General features: G+C 43.4%; 1 long non-coding RNA gene across 1 annotated transcript; it reads left to right on the top strand.

Annotated features, from left to right (window-relative positions):
- Window positions 1-589: 589 nt before the first annotated feature.
- On the top strand, window positions 590-11,549 carry LOC138976372 (uncharacterized). Its single transcript, XR_011458966.1, has 4 exons — window positions 590-1,153; window positions 2,912-3,048; window positions 5,029-5,139; window positions 9,141-11,549. It is a non-coding gene; the product is annotated as an uncharacterized lncRNA (long non-coding RNA).
- Window positions 11,550-17,377: the final 5,828 nt, after the last annotated feature.

Below are 17,377 nucleotides of genomic sequence, written 5' to 3'. Positions count from 1 at the left end.
CACTCTAAGCTCTTACAAGGCATGCAGTCAGGTAAATGGTTCAAAACTCAATACCCAAGATTGTACATGTACTGTCATTATAAAAACAAGGAAAATAGCCACGCAGCGTCAGGTGGTTACAGGCATAACATAACATATATCACATTAACTATTCATACAAAATTCCACTAAAACGCTAAATTATATCACGTTTGAGAAATAATAATGACACTACAAAGCATGTGTAAGCACTCACTCACGCGACGCACCACATAGCACTTGTACTGTGTCGTGGTTGACTATAATCGATTTCTTCAGATCTCGAGTATATTGGAAACCGAGACCTTCGCCTCCGAGACCGAACGAGACTTCATCACCACGCGTCTGCTGATTGACACACTTTCCCCAGGGGGCGTTACCGGAGTCAGCAGAGCATCTTACCGAGACTGCTTTGCAAATGAGACGCGCTTGTGTGCTCTCTGAGGGATGGAATTTTCCGGACACAGATGTGAACATAAATGAAGTAATTTCTACATCACATTCGTTTCCTTCAAGGGTAGACGTCTAGGGGGGTTTACACTTGTCTTAATTGACGCAGACATATATATATATATATATATATATATACTTTTAAAATGTCTTGGATCTGGGGACATCTGTAAGTGTGAGAGCGTGGATCTGGGAACATTCTGTGGTTATGGGAACATTAGCATGTTCTCATATCCAAGGTAACCTCAAAATGTAATTTTCGTGTTCAGCTTGACCATTGAGGGGTTTTAACTCGTGTTCCCAAAAGCATTTGAGTTCTGACTTGGTTGTCCCCCTTCCCTTGCTACAGATCTCTGCATCGTCAAACAATCTCTTCTGAGCTTTTAGCATTCTTGTGCTTACGACACTAAAAAAAAAAAAAAATTATCTCTCTCTCTCTTTTTTTTTTTAACATTGCTGTGTAAAATAAAACTGTAAAATAACTATTTTACAGGTTTATTTCACAAGTTTATCTTATATTTTCTGAACATTTGGAAATAATTGCTTTACCTCAGTGAAATATTTATTATTGTTTAGAGCGTAAGCGATAAGCGATCCGGGCCTTTTCAAGAAATCTGAACAATGAACATGGTCGCTGCATGGGATTTTTTTCCCTTTCGTACAATCAGGCACACCACTCGTACAGGTAAGCCTTAGATTTTATGTAGCGCACTTTATAAGAACAGTGTTATATCTATTTATTTGAGTTAGGCATTGAAGATTTGAGAGGGCTTCTTCGCATCGAAGGAGTCTCTTCTGAGTGGGAATTCCGCTGTGAATTGATAGTTCTGGTCAATGGCTGTCTAATCGGCCCTCGAAGGCAATCACTGAAGTGAAGTGCACCGGGAGTGACTATTGCAACGACTGTCGTGTCCAGCGTTGTGTTTGTCAATGAGGTTCTTGAAAGCATTTGTACTGGGAGCCCGTTTAATGTTAGTTGTTAGTTTGTTCCAGTCATTTGTAACTCTATAGCTGAAAGCAAATTTTCTTGTATTGTTATTATCATGTCTTTCTTTTTGTATTTTGTCAGTACTGTTACGTGTTACAACAATGTTAGTCTGCGGTGATTTAAAAAAGAAATCTTTGTTAGTGTCATCAATTTCGTTAAATATTATATACGCTTGTATTAGGTCCCCTCTCTTTCTTCTTGCCTTTAGTGTAGGCAAAGTCAAGTATCTTAGTCTCTCTTCATATGTGTAGTCTTTTATTTCGTAAATCAGTTTAGTAGCTCTTCTTTGGACTCTTGCGATTGATGTTGATTGGCGTACTAGTCTCGGAAACCAGGCAGGATTGCCGTATTCTAGATGAGGTCGTACTAGTGTACACTCCACTCTCTGTTCCAGGAGGCTGTTCTCTGAAAATCCACCAGTACCTAGGAATGGCAGTGACACTGTACTCTAGGACCAACACAGCTAGTGTTTCAAATGTTACCTTTTTGTTTCAGGAGTCCTTGAATATTCTAGTCATTTTTTCCCATTTATTTTAAGTTCATATCATATTTGACAAATAGGTGGCGTGATCTAACCATGTTTACCTGGTTGATTCTGACGGTTGGCAGTTTAAGTTTCTGGCAATTGCCAAAGTTGAACGTTTATTGTCATTAAATGGCAAAATTAATTTGAAGTCACGTTATAACTTATTGTGGAAAATCAGCTCCCTCTCTCTCTCTTTCCCCTCCCACACTCACACACAAACACACACACATGCGTGTGTGCTGACACAAATTTGTGATTTACTTTAAAATTAACAAGGGTGCCGCGGTCAATTGTAGACGGTAAGACCTATTACTTTTTTAAAGCCAGGACATTTGGACCTATTGATTTCTTACGGTCAGGTCCAAATGACCTATTGTCCTCTAACGCTGGCAGCAACACTGATGTAGATGAAATATTCATGAGGACGTCCCTCTGCAATATTATCCCAGCTATCTAAATAGACTGGAAGAACAAAAAGTGATTGCATGGAGACCTGATCAGAAATAGAGGGTTATAACTGACATTTATCTGCAATTAAATTGCTTTAAACTGACGGTTGCCAAATTGGGTTGTGAGTGAAGCGTAGCTCTGGCTTGTCACTCACTTCCACTACACATAAATGCGCGCAAGGATTTAGTTCTTCAAACATTTCTGCTTTCTGTAGCTATGCAGGGTTTGTGGATGTGGAACGTGGGAATATTACAGTTTGGAAGGTGAGGATTCTGATAGACTCGATGCAAATTGTCCGAACTATAGCTATGGCGTGCCCCTTTAATAGCTCATAATGATTAGCCAAATATGGAAAGGCAAAACTAGATTCAAGTAGCTGAAAATTGAAACACGAATGGCGGCTTGATTGAAACTTTACGAAATGGAAATCCTGTGTTTTCCAACACATGAATGTACAAATCAGTGTTTTGGGTCTACAGAACACGACAAATCCCGTCCAAGTCCACTTCAACACAACTTCACAAGCCCATGTCTTCAGAACTTCGCAATTCCATGTGTATACGAGACCACGAAAGTCACACATTGGCTGGATTCATGTCCTGACGACATATCTGTGGTAAGTTTAAAGGCTGTCTCCATGGTAAAAAAAAATACTGAAATAACCATGTGTTTCTCTTTCTTCTTTCAATTTAATGACTTATGCGCTAGAGTTCGTATTCAATATGTTCCAGTGAAGATAATGACTCACTTTTCTAACCCGTATTCTCAAAAGCTCGGGAGAAAACGAAAGAAAATAATGTCCCTCTCCGGAAGTGACGTGTGGCTGGTGGCTTGATTCGGCCTTCCGCCATTTTGACAGAGATGGGAGAGTGAACCACAGCTTCGCGTAACAATCTGAACACGCATGCCGCATCAAGTTGTCAATAGACAACCACTGATGTTGATAAAGTAAGAGATCTGTCTTACATAATTGAGTTTCGGCGCTGTTTGGTTGCAAAGAAATGTGCGCAGTCTATATCACAAGTAGGTTTGGAAAGTGCATTTTCCGATGATATCGACGCAGCTAGTATCAGGATCAGGAATATTGCGTCGCGGAACCTTTCAGATTATGACGCAATGTTGGCAAGAGAGCGCCTCGCCTAGCCCTACTTAAAACGATTTAAAACCTATCATTTTGGAATTTGTTCTCTTCCATAAAAAGTCTGAAGTCCATTGCTACTAAATTAAATAGCCTCTGGACTTATTTGAAAAATACACCCTTTCCTAATAGTTTTCTTAGTGCTGGCAATCAATAGTACTAGTAATGAGAGGGATGCACGACTCGTACCCTTTGATGACAGTGAGGGGCGACATTTGTATTGTTGTAGGCTATAATACAAATGTCGCCCCTCACTGTCATTAGGGCTAAATGTCACTTTTGTTAACTCCTTCATGATACGAACCCACCTTACTGTCACGGGACGCAGGGGTGGCCACATTTTTGTCAATTCAGCTTTCCCCGGGTATGTAACATGTCATTTTTAACTTACCCGCACAAAAATCAGGTTACCCACAATCTGAATGCAAAAACTCGTCCCCACCCCTACACACAGTCATGGAGTTGCGCTCACGCACACTCCACTGTCGAAATCTAACCAAGGAAATTCGTCCTTCCATTCTGGCAAAAACCTTCTGACACGTTTTGATCTGTCGCAGTGTCGATTCTAGACCGCGCATTCCCGCAAATATGAAAGAAATCCCGCAAAAATAAAATTTGGATGCGCGCCTTTTCACGCAAAGAAATACCAATTCCCGCATTTTCAAACATCTTGTGCATGCGCGATATAATAAATATAATTTCGTCAAACAGCCCAGCGTTGCAGATCGTAAGCGCTTGCAATCTTTTTGAGACAAGTGAGGCCCTGACAAGGATGTTTACATTTACCTATGTTTTCAAAAGTTACATTTTCCCTAAACATCCTTATCAGGGCCTCACTTGTCTCAAAAAGATTCACTTTTTCTCCCACAAGTCTTTGCTTCCCTTTGTGGTCACTTCCTGTTTTACATTCAAAATGGCCACCACGATAAGTGAAAGCGTGGATTTTTTCAAGAATGGAGACCCATGTGCAAATCAGCTTGACGACAAGTTGCCAAGTGAGGCAAAACATCCAAATAAATGGTCTTGGAAGTGGATGAAGGAGTTAGATTCTCAAAAAAGATAATGGAGTTTATGATTAAGAAGTTTCTGTTGTGCATGCAACGATGAAATTACATACACCTGACTTCACTCTTCAGGCAAGAAAGCCATCAGGAACCATACGTTGGTTCTCTCTCTCTCTCTCTCTCTCTCTCTCTCTCTCTCTCTCTCTCTCTTTGAAGTCTCTCTCTCTCTCTCTTTGAAGTCTCTCTCTCTCTCTCTCTCTCTCTCTCTCTCTCTCTCTCTCTCTCTCTCTCTCTCTCTCTTTGAAGTCGTGGGGGCAATGACGGCCTCCGGGATGCCACAGATTCCATCCTCCCCCAGCCTAGAGACTGGGACTTTTTGTTCTTATTTACGATAGAGTGACATAAATCAATAATTAGCAAAGATTCTATAATTTTAAACTAATCTTTGTTTCAGTTGGTCATGGTGATTTGGGCAATGACAACACCGGCATCGTGGGTGATTTGGGCAGCGATGACCCCTCCGTCAAGGATTGCGACGTGACGAGCACACATGCAGAACCGCTTGGTATGTTTATACCGCCACCATCATAAGTGACGGTTTCTGAGACTTCCACTACTCGTGCAGAACTTCTGATTGGAGAAACTCGAGGTCAAAGCTTGTTCCCAAATGTTCTTATTATTATTTCACATTGCTCAACATCCAGTTAGCAACACAGGCTAGATGTTAAGCAACGTGAAATAATAATAACACATTTTGGGACAAACTTTGACCTGTAGTTTCTCCAATCAGAAGCTTCTGCACGAGTAATGGAAGTCGCAGAAACCGCCACAATATTATTTAAATTTTATTTATATATAGATGCTACATGTCGGGTTCATCTACGGGGCTAGTGACAGACCGCCAATGATGTTTTTTGTTGTTTTTTAGTTGGCAGCATGGGGATATCTTGAGAAGGCTCTCCGTAGTCGGCTAGACGTTAAGCAATGCTAATAATAATAATAATAGCACTTGAGCAAAGAGCTAAAACATTTCGAGGTACGGTAGAGTGTTTGACATAAATAATAATAATAATACGAATATTTATAACGCGCACATATCTCCCCAACAGGCGACTCAAGGCGCACATACACTCATTCACACACACGGAGACTTAAAGTCACCAACACACACACACCAGCAACCATTAAAATATGTACAGTTATTCAAGGTGGGATGGACAATGATAATGGACAACAGGAGGGGGGAACATGTACACAGGGAGATAGTGATCAAGGGGGAGGTCGTAGAGAAGGTAGAGCAGTATAGGTTTTTGGGGGTGATTATAGACAATAAGTTGACATGGAAACCAAACTCTGATGCCCTTGTGAAGAAACTCCACTCTCGCCTGTACTTTTTGAGAAAACTCAGGTCTTTTAACATCTGCAGACAAGAAATCCTTCAGATGTTTTACACTTCAACGTGCAATAGTGTGTTGTACTTTGGCTCCGTGTGTTGGGGTGGCAACATCAACAAGCAAGACAGGGATAGATTAGATAAATTCATCAGGAAAGCAAGTGGGGTGGTTGGGAGGAAGCAGGACAATTTCACATCAACACATGAACGACGACTGACTGACAAGGTACAGAAGATTTTGGCTGACGACTCGCACCCACTCAGACCGGAATTTGACAGTAGACGGACAGACAGGAGCAACAGATTCAGACAACCAACCGCAAGATCCACACGCTACAGAAATTCGTTCATTCCATCTGCAATTCACATCTTCAATTCTCAGGTGGGGCGGTAGATGCTGGTGTTGTCGCTCTGATGCACGGGGTCAGTGTTCTGTATTGTTTCAGTATTGTTGATTTTGTTTTGCATGATTATATACTCTTATTCTACTCTCTTAGACAATATGTGATAACCGGCAAGGTGCTGACTTTCTTTTGTGCATTGTTGATGGTGAATGCATGTTAATTTATTTTTAATATACTTTCTTATGTGATAACCAATGTGCTATATTTTCTCAGGACAAAGAACAAATGTTTATTTTGAATGTTTTATGTATGTTATTATTACGGACACAAACGCTCAGCAATGTAATTTCTCTTTTAGAGATTAATAAAGTTATTGTATTGTATTGTATTGTATTGTATTGGGGTGGGCAGTGTAGAATGCATGGATTATGTGGAAAAAAGGAATGTCTTGAGTGCAGATTTGAATGATTCGAGGGACTGTTGTTGACGGAGGGGGAGAGGTAGTGTGTTCCATTGGCTAGGTGCTTGGAAAGAAAATGAGCGTTGACCTGCTGTTTTGAGTTTGGTGTGGGGGATGTTGAGCTTGAGGGAGTCGGCAGATGATCTGAGTGCTCGTGAAGGGACATAGAGAGAGAGAGAGTCGGAGAGATAGGCAGGGGCGAGACCATGGAGGCATTTGTAGGTGAGAGTGTTGATTTTGTATGTGATACGGGCAGGAACGGGCAACCAGTGGAGCTGATTTAGGAGGGGGGTGATATGATCTCCCTTTTTCTTTCGTAAGGCAAGACGGGCAGAGCTATTTTGAATGCGTTGGAGACGAGAGATAGAAGAAGAGGGAAGACCCGCCAAGAGAGAGTTACAATAGTCAAGACGTGAGAGAATGGTGGACGTGACCAGTTTGGCGGTAGCATCTGTGGTGAGGTACTTGCGGATAGTGGCGATGCGGCGGAGTTGGAAGTAGCAGGTGCGAGAGACAGAAGAGATGTGTTGTTTCATGGAAAGGGTGTTGTCTAGAGTGACTCCGAGGTTTTTGACAGCAGAAGACAGAGGGACAGAAGAGTCAGAGAGTTGAAGAGAGTCGGAAGTGGCTTTGGAGAGTTTGGATGTAGTGCCTATTAGGATAGCTTCAGTTTTGTTGCTATTGAGCTGAAGTTTGATTTCTGTCATCCAATTCTGCACGTCAGTGATAGTGTCAGAGATAGAGGAAAGAAGAGATTCAGACTGGTCAGGGGAAGAGCTGTTGTGAAGTTGAGAGTCGTCGGCAAAAGAGTGGTGGAGAACGTTGTGTCGGTCAAGGATGTGGTCAAGAGGTTGAGTGTAGAGAGTAATTAGTACAGGCCCAAGGACTGAGCCCTGAGGGACTCCGCACTCAAGCCTGATGGGGTCAGAGTTCAGTTTGTCAATCGAAACAGTCTGGTAGCGGTCGGTGAAATAAGAAGAGAACCAAGAAAGAGCTGTGCTATGGATACCAAAGGTGTACTGAAGGCGTTGAAGGAGGATGTTGTGGTCGACTGTGTCAAAGGCCGCTGATAGATCAAGTAGAGCGACGGCAGAGATTTCAGCTTGGTCAGTGGCAAGGAGGAGATCAGTAGTGATTTTGAGAAGGGCAGTTTCGGTGGAGTGGTGAGGACGATAGGCAGATTGAAGCGGAGAGAGAAGATTGTTGCAAAGAAGGTGAGAGTTGAGTTGTTTTAGGACGACTCTTTCAAGGAGTTTGGAGATGAAGGAAAGGTTTGAGACAGGGCGGTAGTTGCTGAGAGTGTTTGGGTCGAGCGATGGTTTCTTCAGTAGATGTTTGACAATAGCAGTCTTAAAGGAGTTGGGGACAGTGCCTGTTTGCAGAGAAGTGTTGATGATTTTGAGAATAGAAGGGAGGAGTTCAGGAAGACAGTCAGTAGAGTTGTGTGGGAAGAGGGTCAAGGTCACAGGTTTTCAAGGTCATTTCTTTGAGGACTTTCTCCAGGTCAGTGAGAGTGAGAGGCTGAAAGTGTGTGAAGGGAGTGCCTGTAAATGCAGGAGAAGTTTAAGAGTTTTGGTGTGGGATTTTGTCTAGTTTGTCACGGATGGTTTGGATCTTGTTATGGAAGTAATCAGAGAAAGCTTGCGACAGTTTGGAGGGGTCGATGTTGTTGGGCAAGGGAGAAGCAGAAGAGCAGCCAAGAAGGTCATTCACTGTGGAGAAGAGTGTTTTGGCAGAGGTTGTTTCACAGATTTTGGTGCTGTAGTGCGATTGTTTGGCGTCTGCGATGAGTGTCTGAGCATGTTCCATTTGCTTGTTGTAAATCTGTCTGTCAACTACCAGCTTTGAGGTTCGCAACTTCCTCTCTGCTCGGCGACGCAACTGTTTTGTATACTTAACTTCAGCTGTGATCGAGGGTGCAGAAGGCCAATCTACGATGAGTTTGGTTTTTGCGGGTGCATGTTCGTCAAGAAGTGTGCTGAGAGTGGAGTCGTAATGACGTACAGGGTCTGAGGATACCGGAGGATCAAGCAGTCGGCGGGCTGCTTCTGCGCGAAATGTGTCAGTGTTAACTTCTTTGAGGTTACGGCGGACTACGCGCTTTTTCTGTTTGGATGGTTTGGCCATCTTAAGAGAGAACAAAACTGCAGAATGATCGGATCTGAGGTAGTCATTCAGCAGGATGTCGTACACCAGGTCAGTGGACTCGTGGGTGACAATCCAGTCAATGATGTGTGTTTTGCGTGTGGGAGCGTCTACATGCTGTTTGAGGTCGTGACAGTCAAGAAGGTCCATCGTCTGTCTTGTGTCGGTGTTATAAATCAACAATAAGCAAAGATTCTATAATTTTAAACTAATCTTTGTTTCAGTTGGTCATGGTGATTTGGGCAATGACAACACCGGCATCGTGGGTGATTTGGGCAATGACGACACTGGCATCGTGGGTGATTTGGGCAATGAAGACACTGGCATCGTGGGTGATTTGGGCAATGACGACACTGGCATCGTGGGTGATTTGGGCAATGACGACACCGGCATCGTGGGTGATTTGGGCAATTCGTGGCTGATTTGGGCAATGACGACACCGGCATCGTGGCTGATTTGGGCAATGACGACACCGGCATCGTGGGTGATTTGGGCAATGACAACACCGGCATCGTGGGTGATTTGGGGAGCGATGACTCCTCCGTCAAGGATTGCGACTACACATGTCGCACACATGCAGAACCGCTTGGTATGTTTATACCGCCACCATCATATGTGACGGTTTCTGCGACTTCCATTACTCGTGCAGAATCTTCTGATTGGAGAAATTCGAGTTCAAAGTTTGTTTAAAAAAAATATGTTATTTTACATTGCTCAACGTCAAGTTAGCAACATTTTGGTACATACTTTGACCTCTAGTTTCTCCAATCAGACGCTTCTGCGCGAGTAATGGAAGTCGCAGAAACCGCCACAATATTATTTAAATTTTATTTATATATAGATGCTACATGTCGGGTTCTAGTGGACATACTCTTATAATATCTAAATACTTTTGCTACTACTAATAACATGCATTGTTTATTACCTAATTAAAGGCTCCCGCAGTGGGGCACTGCGGTTAAGAAATTAAAGGCCCCTCCTGTTTTTGGAACCGCAGGAGCTTTCTAGTTTACTGTTAGGTAGATTTTTGGTTCCTCTTTCCTGTCATGCTCTCTTTTTCTTCATGAATTCTTTTCTTTTTTCTGCCTTAATCTTGCTCATTCACCTGTATTTTTTCCAAAAATCTCTTCTCTTGCCGCTTGTCTCGCGATTCATGTATAGTTTAATCTGTTAGTGTTCTGATGTAAGTCCAGCAGTAGATAGGTTAAGCCTATTTTAACATACTGGAAACTGGTAATCTTCCAGTAGGTATTAATTTAGTTTTACTAAAGCCTGCTGGGACACAAGTAATGGGTTAGTGCATTTGTAAACAGGAATCGCTTGACAAGTGGCCCCCTTCATCCCCCCCTTCCTCGTCCTGATATGGCTCTGCGTAGTCGGCTGGACGTTAAGCAAAAAATAAACAAACAAAAAAAAATAATTAAAGGCAGAGGTCGACAAAGCTCATGAAGACAAGCGTAAATTCAAGCTGGTCTCATGCTGAAATACAAACTTTAATAAATGGTTTTGGGCATCTCCTTCAAAAAGGCATGTATCCGTCAGGGAAGATAATTCAAGCCGCAATTAACCAAAATACTTGTCTCAACAATAGAACATGTATGAATGTGCGAGCAAAGCTTCAGCACTAAATGAAGACACGGTTTTAAGATGGACTAGCTGAAGTTGTGGGCAAAGACAGCATGTTGTTGCTTTTTGGCGAAAGCTTACTGAAGAAATATGGACCAGCTAGAAAAAATGACATAGCACAGAGATTGAGACAACTTGCTGGCCTGTTGGTGCAATATGTAGAGCAAACCTATTCATTACATCTTACCATATAACAGTGGCACAGGCACGGTTGGCCTAGTGGTAAGGCGTCCGCCCCGTGATCGGGAGGTCGTGGGTTCGAACCCCGGCCAGGTCATACCTAAGACTTTAAAATTGGCAATCTAGTGGCTGCTCCGCCTGGCGTCAGGCATTATGGGGTTAGTGCTAGGACTGGTTGGTCCGGTGTCAGAAGAATGTGACTGGGTGAGACATGAAGCCTGTGCTGCGACTTCTGTCTTGTGTGCTGCGACTTCTGTCTTGTGTGTGGCGCACGTTATATGTCAAACCAGCACCGCCCTGATATGGCCCTTCGTGGTCGGCTGGGCGTTAAGCAAAAAAAAACCACAATATAACAGGGGCTCATTTTGAAATTGAGGTTGTCAAGAGGAATGTAATCGGACATTTTTCAAACTAATCGCACCATCGATGCAAACTGCACGCACTCGCACAAATAAATGAAATCTACACACAGCAACACCGACAGCTTTAAATGATTTTAATGTCATTAAAACGGTTTAAACCCAAATAAAATTGAATGAAATCTCACAGATAAATTTACAATGACTATCTGTCTTGCTTGAAGAAAAGAAAAAAACGAAAAGGGAGTGGAACACGGCAACACACATTCTGAGTCACTCCAGGAGCTTCAACAGAAACACAGGTGACGATCGCGGAATGTTGATGTTGAGAACGTCTGACGCATGCAGTATGCGTGCAGTAGCTATTTTCCGCGAAACCCTGCGGAACCCCGGGGGTACCCCGCGAAACCCCGCTTCGGCTTCCGTAATAAGAAAACATTTTGTACCGGTGTCTTAGAATTTAATAGCTGACAAGAAAAACAAAATAGCGATAAGTCCGACCCCGAAATGAGACCCTGATGTAATACTATTATTTGCTGGGCTATACAAGTTATGTAGGTATGCATGCATGACCCTGGGTCTTGCTGTATGACTGGGAATTGCAGATATGTTCTTCAAAAGATTATGCCGTGTCTGAAGCATCAATATAAACGCTTATAGCTCACAGCTGAAAAGAACACTTCCTTACTAGTACGAAACCAAATGACAAACTATCAATTTGAATACAACACAGCTTCATAAGAACTGCTCAAACAAGGACCAATAAAAGAGAAAACTGAAGACCGTGGCCTTAATCTTACAAGTTTGAAGTTAAAACAAGTTTTGCAAACAATACATGTGAAAGAATGTTGTTATGCCTGAATATTAAAAAAAATTAGTTAGTGTTCCCAGAAACTTGAAATTTGGCATTGTTGTTTATATGTCGACCTAGTACCCAAATATATATAGACATTCTGGAAAACGTTATTTGTTTAGGAATATGGGGAACGTGGATATGGGGACCTTATTAATATTATGTTTTCACATATATATTTAAATCCTAAACAAATAACGTTTTCCAGAATGTCTATATATACTGTTCAAAAAAAGAAACGCATAGCTTGTAATATTTGGTTAATTTAGTTATATGGCTACAAGGATATCCACCAAACTGCAGAAAATGTTTATCTGGTCGTCGACCTTTCGTCCATTGCCACAAGTGAGCTCTGCACGTGACGCATGCGTTATCAGTGGCTACAATGTCAAAATTGCTCATTTGGCATGACCACTCGTCATGCTTCAGTGTAATCTCGTGAAACTCGGGAAATATTGAGCTCTCACCATGTCTTCCAAAACCCATAAAAGCGGATTGTTCGCCACAAAGAAATCAGACGATAATTCAGCGACGAAAGATGGCCCGATTGAGCAGAGAAGACCGCCAAATTGCATTGGGTCGTTTACAAGCAGGCCAAAGTCAAAGTGCAATCGCCAGGCACTTCCACGTGTCCCAGAGCACCATCAGTAGACTGTGGGTCAGGTTTCAAGCCACTGGCTCCGTTGCTGACTTGCCACGAGCGGGAAGACCAAGGGCGACAACTGCTGCTCACGACCGCTTCATACGGCTCCGCCACCTCCGGAATCGTTTCCTGTCGGCCTCATCTTCTGTCCAGGCTCTCCCCGGGCCACACCGATTATCGGACCAGACCGTGCGGAACCGCCTGCATGAAGCTGGTTTGAGAGCTCGCAGACCTCACAGAGGAGCTGTCCTCACCCGCCGCCATCGCCAGAACCGAGTGCAGTGGGGCAACCAGCACCTTCGCTGGACCGTCCGGAATCACTGGAGACACGTGTGGTTCAGCGACGAGTCCTACTTCCTGCTCCAGCGACATGATGGTCGGAGGAGGGTCTACCGGAGAGTAAACGAACGTTACGCGCCCAACTGTGTGGATGAGGCACCCGTTCATGGTGGTGGAGGCGTCATGGTGTGGGGGGCGATCAATACCGCTGGAAGGAGCACCCTGGTGCACGTCCAAGGGCGCATAACTGCCCAGCGATACGTGGAGGAAATTCTGCGCCCACACGCCCTTCCTCTTCTGGCTGACCAGGATGCCATATTCCAGCAGGACAACGCTCGCCTGCACACAGCACGACTCACCACCCAGTTCCTCACCGACCACCATGTCCAGGTGCTTCCCTGGCCATCCATGTCGCCAGACATGAACCCGATAGAACACCTCTGGGATGAATTGGACAGACGTGTGCGCAGGCGAGAAGAAGCGCCGGCAAATCACCGCGATCTATTGCAGGCACTTCAGGAGGAGTGGGACACCATCCCACATCAAGATATCCGGCATCTGATCCAGTCCATGCCCAGAAGGTGCCGGGCAGTTGTTGCTGCTCAAGGCAGTCACACCCCCTACTGACTTGACAGCCTCGGCACCCAATCGTATTGATTGACTGATTGATTTGAAGATGCAAATGAACTGTGTGTGCATTCAACTGTGTCCATACCAAATTTCAAACAAATAATCTAAATATTGGATTTTCTGTTAATTTTTTCAAAAAATAAAACAAATTTGGCAAGTAGCAACTATGCGTTTCTTTTTTTGAACAGTATATATTTGGGTACTAGGTCGACATATAAACCACAGTGCGAAATTTCAACTTTCTGGATGTTCTATGTACCATTGTTAAATATCTAGTTATAAGTTCTTTTTTAGTTATACTTTTAAAACGACAAGACATGAACATGTATGTCCTTTTTTTTAAAAATTTTTTTTATTGTTGTTATGGTTGTTTGTTTGTGTGTGTGTTGATCGATTTAATTTTTTTTTAAAGTTAGTGTTCCCAGAAACTTGTATTATATATATAATAAAAGTTTCTGGGAACACTAACTAATTTTTTTAATATTCAGGCATAACAACATTCTGTCACATGTATTGCTTGCAAAACTTGTTTTAACTTCAAACTTGTAAGATTAAGGCCACGGTCTTCAGTTTTCTCTTTTATTGGTCCTTGTTTGAGCAGTTCTTATGAAGCTAACTCTGACACCAGCCGGTTATTTGGGAACTCGTTTTCAACTGCTTGCAGAAAGTTGAAATTTGTCATTGTGGTTTATATGTCGACTTAGTACCCAAATATAAAAAGACATTCTGGAAAATGTTATTTGTAGGATTTAAATATATATATATATGAAAACATAATAAGGTCCCCATATCCACGTTCCCAAAAAGCTTGTCTGAATATAATAATATATATAATAAATGTTTCTGGGAACACTAACTTTTTTTTTAATATTCAGGCATAACAACATTCTTTCACATGTTTTGTTTGCAAAACTTGTTTTAACTTCAAACCTGTAAGATTAAGGCCACGGTCTTCAGTTTTCTCTTTTATTGGTCCTTGTTTGAGCAGTTCTTATGAAGCTGTTTTGTATTCAAATTGATAGTTTGTCATTTGGTTTCGTACTAGTAAGGAAGTGTTCTTTTCAGCTGTGAGCTATAAGCGTTTATATTGATGCTTCAGACACGGCATAATCTTTTGAAGAACATATCTGCAATTCCCAGTCATACAGCAAGACAAAAATTGGCTCTTTGCAGTCTGCTGGGCTATACGCGATATGTTATGTATGTATGCATGGCCCTGGGTCTTGCTGTACGACCCTGGGTCTTGCTGTACGACCCTGGGTCTTGCTGTACGACCCTGGGTCTTGCTGTACGGCCCTGGGTCTTGCTGTACGACCCTGGGTCTTGCTGTACGGCCCTGGGTCTTGCTGTACGACCCTGGGTCTTGCTGTACGGCCCTGGGTCTTGCTGTACGGCCCTGGGTCTTGCTGTACGACCCTGGGTCTTGCTGTACGACCCTGGATCTTGCTGTACGACCCTGGGTCTTGCTGTATGACCATGGGTTTTCATGTCACGTACGACATACAAATCACGATGTTCAAAGTTTTGACGAATTGAGTGTGACTACGATTCGTAAAACTTGAAATAGGAAGGTGTTATTGCTGTGTTTGATTGGTCGATCTTTGTTTAATGACAAAACAATTAATAATGCCAAGATTTTTAATGTGTACATAGTTCCTTTTCAGCTTGTGATTTATAACTCGTTGTGACAAGTTAAAGTTTGTGTAAGCCCTTAATAGACTCTTTGCAGTCCGCTGGGCTATACGCATTATGTATGTATGCATGACTCTGGGGATTGCTGTATGACCCTGGATCTTGCTGTATGACCCTCAATCTTGCTGTATGTCCCTCGGTCTTGCTGTATGACCCTCGGTCTTGATCAACAATGATCTGCATTTTTACTCAATATTTTCCACGAAGTACTGGGATCCTTGTATTTCTATCTACTCTGCTTTAATCTTGCTAAGACAATTATGTTGAGACGTCATAAATCAGTACTGGTATATTCTCGGAATTGCGGTCTGGTACCCTGTGATATCGGTTTGAAAACTAGGGAAGGAGGCGATGTGAAGTGCCTTTAGTCGCTGCTGTCACAGTGGGGAGATTGCTAATTGGAGAAATGATTGCATGCAGAAAACGTGGTGATTATGATCCCACGTGACATTTTTACCGCCTTTCATTGTGTAAAAATAGCTTAAACGACAAAACAATTAATAATGCCAAGATTTTTAATGTGTACATAGTTCCTTTTCAACTTGTGATTTATAACTTGTTGTGACAAGTTAAAGTTTGTGTGGGCCCTTAATAGGCTCTTTGCGGTCTGCTGTAGGACCCTGTGTCTTGCTGTATGACCCTGTGTCTTGCTGTAGGACCCTGTGTCTTTCTGTAGGACCCTGTGTCTTGCTGTATGACCCTGTGTCTTGCTGTATGACCCTGTGTCTTGCTGTATGACACTGTGTCTTGCTGTATGACCCTGTGTTTTGCTGTAGGACCCTGTGTCTTGCTGTAGGACCCTGTGTCTTGCTGTAGGACCCTGTGTCTTGTTGTATGACCCTGTGTCTTGTTGTAGGACCCTGTGTCTTGCTGTAGGACCCTGTGTCTTGCTGTAGGACCCTGTGTCTTGCTGTATGACCCTGTGTCTTGCTGTAGGACCCTGTGTCTTGCTGTATGACCCTGTGTCTTGCTGTAGGACCCTGTGTCTTGCTGTACGACCCTGTGTCTTGCTGTACGACCCTGTGTTTTGCTGTAGGACCCTGTGTCTTGCTGTAGGACCCTGTGTCTGGCTGTATGACCCTGTGTCTTGCTGTAGGACCCTGTGTCTTGCTGTAGGACCCTGTGTCTTGCTGTACGACCCTGTGTCTTGCTGTACGACCCTGTGTCTTGCTGTACGACCCTGTGTCTTGCTGTACGACCCTGTGTCTTGCTGTAGGACCCTGGCTCTTGCTGTACGACCCTGTGTCTTGCTGTACGACCCTGTGTCTTGCTGTAGGACCCTGTGTCTTGCTGTAGGACCCTATGTCTTGCTGTACGACCCTGTGTCTTGCTGTAGGACCCTGTGTCTTGCTGTAGGACCCTGTGTCTTGCTGTAGGACCCTGTGTCTTGCTGTAGGACCCTGTGTCTTGCTGTACGACCCTGTGTCTTGCTGTACGACCCTGTGTCTTGCTGTAGGACCCTGTGTCTTGCTGTATGACCCTGGGTCTTGCTGTATGACCCTGTGTCTTGCTGTACGACCCTGGGTCTTGCTGTATGACCCTGGATCTTGCTGTATGACCCTCGGTCTTGCTGTACGACCCTGTGTCTTGCTGTATGACCCTGGGTCTTGCTGTACGACCCTGGGTCTTGCTGTACGACCCTGGGTCTTGCTGTACGACCCTGGGTTTTGCTGTATGATCCTGGGTCTTGCTGTATGACCCTGGGTCTTGCTGTATGATCCTGGGTCTTGCTGTATGACCCTGGATCTTGCTGTATGACCCTGGATCTTGCTTATGACCTTCGGTCTTGCTGTATGACCCTCGGTCTTGCTGTATGACCCTAGGTCTTGATGAACAAGGATCTGCATTTTTACTTAATATTTTCCACGAAGTACTGGGATCCTTGTATTTCTATCTACTCTGCTTTAATCTTGCTAAGACAATTATGTTGAGACGTCATAAATCAGTACTGGTATATTCTCGGAATTGCGGTCTGGTACCCTGTGATGTTGGTTTGAAAACTAGGGAAGGAGGCGATGTGAAGTGCCTTTAGTCGCTGGTGTCACAGTGGGAAGATTGCTAATCGGAGAAATGATTGCATGCAGAAAACGTGGTGATTATGATCCCACATGACATTTTTACCGCCTTTTGCTGTGTAAAAATAGCTTAAATGACATGTCTTAAAGCTCTGCTTAAACTCGTAGTAAACCTCGGTGTTTA

This window comes from Littorina saxatilis, linkage group LG9 (genome assembly GCF_037325665.1).
Source record: "Littorina saxatilis isolate snail1 linkage group LG9, US_GU_Lsax_2.0, whole genome shotgun sequence".
In the NCBI taxonomy this organism is placed as follows: domain Eukaryota; kingdom Metazoa; phylum Mollusca; class Gastropoda; order Littorinimorpha; family Littorinidae; genus Littorina; species Littorina saxatilis.
Note: the sequence above shows the minus strand (reverse complement) of the source record. Positions and strands in the feature narration are given on the sequence as shown.